General features: G+C 33.7%; 1 long non-coding RNA gene and 2 pseudogenes across 2 annotated transcripts; 2 read left to right on the plus strand and 1 right to left on the minus strand.

Annotated features, from left to right (window-relative positions):
* Positions 1–216: 216 nt before the first annotated feature.
* On the minus strand, positions 217–2,144 carry LOC132030839 (uncharacterized). Of its 2 annotated transcripts, none has more exons than XR_009408123.1 (3): positions 1,672–2,144; positions 395–803; positions 217–312 (listed from the first exon to the last, which is right to left on the minus strand). It is a non-coding gene; the product is annotated as an uncharacterized LOC132030839 (long non-coding RNA). The 2 variants fall into 2 exon arrangements; XR_009408122.1 differs by having other exon boundaries at positions 640–803; positions 1,672–2,124.
* A 369-nt stretch (positions 2,145–2,513) lies between these two features.
* LOC132031919 (probable glycosyltransferase At3g42180) lies at positions 2,514–3,186 on the plus strand (annotated as a pseudogene).
* Positions 3,187–4,284: 1,098 nt separating this feature from the next.
* On the plus strand, positions 4,285–5,694 carry LOC132031920 (heptahelical transmembrane protein 1-like; annotated as a pseudogene).
* The last annotated feature ends 253 nt before the right edge of the window (positions 5,695–5,947 follow it).

Here is a 5,947-nt window from a genome sequence, read left to right on the forward strand (position 1 = left end):
AGGTTGACGATCTCATCGTCACCAATATCCATTGCCATTAGCGTCAGGAGGCTGGGCCTCCGGTCGACAAAGGGATCGTTCCTGTAAGATCTTATTCGCTTATTTTCTCCATCCTTGTTCTCATCGAATTTCTTCAATCATCTCTTGGTTGTTGTTGTTGTTGAATAAGGTAACATGCTGACATAACATAAACTTGCAAGAGTTTCTCCAAATAAGAACAGATGTGGTGACTATTATCTCGTGGTAAGTATATATTCCCATGGACGATTGATGTATATTCTTTCTTCGTATGCTTTCAAGAGTATTCCTGACCTACATAAAGATTTATAATGGAAATCCATATGCTTCAATAGGAAAGTCACCGTATATTCAATTTAGCAACAAATTAACAAACTTTAGTTATCCATGGTCATGTTGTATCACAATTATCCAGCTATTAAATATGCAGAAACATTGGAGGACAAACACAAAGAACACTCATCATGTGGAGCAACAATAAGAATCGAAACAACACTGATTAAAACTCTTACTTATGAAAGAGAAAGCTTCCAAACCATTGAAAAGCCATATAGAGACAACTATAGGACAGGATAACTTTGGAACAATGAAAACAATATCATCGGTAATATATAAACTTACTATCAGGATTCCCATGTCCTTGTTAGTGGGAAAACGGCTTTAATCTCGTGGAAAGAAGTTGAACACTGTCACTGGTGTGGCTGCTTCTCAGTTAATAGCAACACTTTGAAAGTGTCTTAAAACAGTTACATCCGAATAGCCTTCTACCGTTCTAATGATATTTGCTGAAACAACTCCAAAAACCAAATAAGCACATTCCAGGTAACAAAAAGAAACCTTCAAGTATCTCTTCTTTAAATGCAAATGAATAATCAAAATGTTCCACTATTGCTACAGCTAAATTCAATATGTAGACCTCAATCTAAAGTGAGAACCAAAGGAACACCCAAAAAAAATGAGGAAAAAGAAACCGTGATGAGTATGTGGATTTGCACATTATCGTAATACCCTATGAAAGCAAGGTCTATGAATTCACGGCAAGGTGTTGGTATATACTTGCTGATACATCTACTCCAAAAGTTAGAATTTCATTTTTTTTCCTCATTTAAAACAGGTTTCCACCACAGACGAGGTCATTAACAACCTGAAAATTAGGAGTCTCAATCAGTTAAGCCAAAACATAATAGTGAAGCATGTACATCATGTGCCAACAGGGACGAAAACTTGAATCCTATTTGAGCTATAAAATCTGTCGGCTACACTTTCAAGGACAGCAAAGAAAAGCCAACATTAAATACTTTTTCAAGACGTACTAAGAAAAATTATGACTATGCCTGAATGATGATATACAACTACCGGGCTCCAACAATGGGAGATGAGTCTAATTTTTGTCAGCGGAAAACTTACATGAACACTGTTTCAGCTGTTGTTTATTTGTTATCTTAGTGTATTTTAACTGATAGCAGATAAGTAAACCATCTTTTTTTTTTTTTTTTGCATTTTCCTGTGGCAGCAAATATGTGGTATATGTTTCTTCCCATTATGGGACTAAGCTGGACATAACCTAGTAGGATTAATTTCAAACATTTCCCTCATTACCCAAAAGCCCTAAATACACAATAATAAAAACAAAGAAGTAGAAGAATATAGTACCTCTAGTGTAACTGAACCATTAGAACTTTCAAGAGTGATCTCTGTAGGACCCGATTCTTCACTCGTCCACATCTCTGCTACAAAGCTATAAATTATCTGTACACAAGAGGGAATAGCAACTTATTCAATGCGATAATAATAATAATAATAAGTGAAGTGTTTCACCAAAATAACTAAACCAATTTAGAAAAAGCAGTTGAAGAAGAAAGCACAAGTTGTTGAAGGAGAGAAGCAATAGTTGATTGCAGAGAGCAATTCTTAAACCTACAAAGAGGAATTCAACAGGAGAATTAGCCAATAAGTGAATTGTAAAGTGTGGAAAGCGGAATTCAGCGCGAGATTAGCCAATAAGTGATTCGGTTAAACAAATCAAAAAGACGAATTTGAACAACAAAGTTGCAATCAGAATGGTAAAATATAATGGGGACAAAGGGACCAAAAAAGACTTTTAGATGTAACTGTAAAGCGGAAAAGGGAAAAGAAAAAGGAGAGGGACGACTAAAGAAAAAGGAGAGGGACGACTAAATATTTCAGATGCGACTCTTGGAGTCCTATAGTAAAGCACTGAAACGATGTGGTAACTTATTTTCTGGTGATTTTATTTAATAGAAAGAAGAGAAAAATAGCAAAAAATTGAGAAAATAGATAAATAGGTTTTCTGATCAATGGCGACGCCACATCACGGCTTTTCACCGCTTTTATATATATATATATATGATATGATATGATATATGATATATGATTAATTAATGTTTACCATAGATTTACCTATAATTACCTTGAGTAACCTGATCGTTTTAATATTTTTTGTCTTCATTGTATGTTTTTGATTACTTAAAAACTCACTTCAGGCACCAGATATTTCCAGTAGAAATCCAAAGCTCTTCAAGAACTTCGTCAGAGTGTTATGCAATGCCAATACCTCAGAAGGATTTCAACCCACAAGAGATGTCTCATTGCCTGAGATTTATGGATTACCAGATATCAATATAACACCACCGGACCTTTGGCTAAATCCGAAAAATCGCTCGATTCTTGCATTTTTTGCTGGTAGATCACATGGTTACATAAGAGAAATATAGCTTCAACACTGGAAAAATAAAAAAGACGATGAAATTCGTGTGTACAAACACCTCCCAGAGGGTCAAAATTACACAAAATTAATGGGCCAAAGTAAGTTTTGCTTAGCACCAAGTGGATATGAAGTTGCAAATCCAAGAATTGGTGAAGCAATTTATGCAGGATGTGTTCCAGTGATAATTTCTGATCACTATTCTTTGCCATTTAGTGATGTTCTTGATTGGAATCAATTTTCAGTCAATGTTTCAGTTGAGAAAATAGCAGAATTGAAGACAATTTTGAAGGGAATTTCTTGGAGCAAATATTTGAAATTGCAAAAAAGAGTGAGGAAATTGCAAAGGCATTTTAAAGTGAACAGGCCTGCTCAACAATGTAATTTACAATGTGCTTCACTCAGTGTGGCTAAGGAGACTTAATTTTAGACTGGCTACTTGATCATTCTATTCACTAGTCTTTACTCATGCATTTTCACAGTTTTGATGTAGTTTGAATAACCAAATTTGTTAAGAAAAAATGATTTTTCGTTTAAGAATGAGATCTTATTGAAACTGTCAATATCCTGTTGTATATTGTGGCTGTTTCGATATTTCTGTCGGCCTTGCACCTCTCTATATATATTGAGTAATGTCTGAGTTACTTTTCCTTTCCATTTTCATTTATTTTATTTTTAAGAAGTCAACATCCATAACTCACACCTTATTTTTTTATTTTATTTTTTTAAGCTTAAACTAGCATCCTTTTATTCAAAATGGCAATAGCCAGGAGGACAAATGAGGGCCAGAGCCTAGTATGCTTGAAAGATCGGCATTTCAACCCGCGTATCTTCTATCTACTTGTAAAGACATATGATAGGAAATGCTAAAACAAAAGACTCGCCCTTATCTATACATGTCTATGGTGGCTCAAATTGAATCTCTGACAGCTTTAGTTGTCTGAATCTCAGCGATGCTGTCCCCATTCTATCAAGCTGTACCAGTCCACACAATCCCTTTTGCCTTTTTGAAATTTTATATATATTTCTTAAGAAAAATATTTACGTAATAGCTTCAGTTATGTGAGTATTTATCTAAATTATCTTTTAATCTTTTTCACTAAATTAATAAGTATTGACCTTCCCTTGTCCTACCCTTCCAACTCGGAGACTGAAAAAGACCGCAATAATTGGAACAGTAAGGATAGATTCGACAATAAATAAATAACGTCTTATTTTTCTAAAATGTCAAATATCTTGAAACAGATTCCTCAAAATGGCTGATACTTGTGATAGGAGATATATATATATATATATATATATATATATATATATATATATATATATATATATATATATTTGCTTGCTGGTGTTTTCAATTAGAGAGCTATGATATTAGCAGTCTCCAAGAAAAATTTAGCGCGATTAATAACAAATTAACTTAAATTAGAGTATTGATTTTCATTTAAAATTGAATTTAAATTTGACATTTTGCAGATTCATTAGAAACCACTTGAGTTAATTCTGAGTACTATTAGTTTTCATTGTCTAAGAAATAAATTTTGAGCTTTGATTTTCTTTTCTACAGGAACATTCCGACGAATGGAGATGCAAACATCTCTAACAATTCAAAGGTTTTTTCCCAGGTGAGTCACTTGATCATACTTTAAGTACTGTTAATTAGTAGTACATTCATGAACTTTTAAGTTATTTAACTTCTATATACAGATAGTAAAAAGGAAAATTTTACATTATTCGGTCGCGTAGAAGATAATTACAAGTCAACATCCACAATAACTAGGACTAGTTACTTGAAAATAAAGCAAGTAACTCGCTATCACACGTCAAACTACACCAACAGTGTAAAACTTCTCTAATAGTAATAATGTATATAGGTCGAATAATCCATCTCAAAGTAAAGTTTAAGTTCTGTGAATTGATAGTGAATAGATTATTTTACCCTGTCAAATTAAATTTCTATTATCAGATTACTTTTCATAGTAAGTTAGATATGGTAAAATGGAAAATAAAGTAATGATATGCTATAACCGGTTAAGTTGCATGCATTGTATTTATCATACATTACAAAAATAATAGGAATTAGATTGAGCTCGTCGCTAATAGGTCATTACAATCAGTAGCTAATAAGATTTTTTGATAATTCGTCGCTAATCCGTCGTTAAATAGGACAAATAACAAATTTTTGTTGTTTAGCAACAGAAGTTATCCGTCGCTAATTTTTTTTTTTTTAAATGATAAAAATTCTTTACATTAACAGTGTGTCCGGCTTTGTCTTACAGGGAGAAACCAGGCTAATTGACCAACACTTACAAATGGGCATCACATTATCACAAAGTGCAAAAAATGAAGCAACTTGGCCATTCTATGTGTTCTTAGCTGGTGCAATGTTCTGTCTTTTATCAAGCAGCACTTGCCATCTCTTCCCATGCCACTCACAAAAATTGAACCTCTTCTTGGTCCAAATGGACTATGTTGGCATCACAATCATGATCATCACCTCCTTTTTCCCACCAATGTAGTATATCTTTCAATGTTCACCATACTGGCAAATTGTTTACATCACTGGGATCACAATCTTGGGAATTTGCACTATCATAACTCTGCTCTTCCCCATGTTTTCGACTGGAAAATATCGGTCATTCTGGGCCGGGCTTTTCATGTCCATGGGCTGTTTTAGCATCTTTCCTGCAATTCATGGACTTGTGGCGAACTGGAATGATCCTGTGAGGAATGTCACACTTGCATATGAATCTGCCATGGCATTGTGTTATATAACAGGGGCTATTTTTTATGTTAGTTGAGTACCAAAGAAATGGAGGCCAAGATTGTTTGATCTAGTTGGTCATGGTCATCAAATATTTCATACATTTGTTATTTTTTGGTGATTGACACACTGTGCGGCAAGGATTTTCTTGGACTACTGGACCCAACAAGGATGTGGCAATAGGTAGAGATTGATGCATTTTGATACAACGTGTTTATGTTTTGATACATAAAGGACCAATATTTTTTTATGTATGAAGAACTATGTATGGTCAAAGGTAGTGTTAGAGTTCTACATTTTTAACATGCTCAACTCGAACTCATTATTTTCAACTCAATATATATATGCATATACAAAGAAAAATTAAAATATCTACAATGTTACCATACTTATTTTGAAGTGAATACTCTAAATTTTGGACAGAGTGAAACTTAAATTTC

The sequence above is a fragment of the Lycium ferocissimum genome, chromosome 9 (genome assembly GCF_029784015.1).
Source record: "Lycium ferocissimum isolate CSIRO_LF1 chromosome 9, AGI_CSIRO_Lferr_CH_V1, whole genome shotgun sequence".
NCBI lineage: Eukaryota > Viridiplantae > Streptophyta > Magnoliopsida > Solanales > Solanaceae > Lycium > Lycium ferocissimum.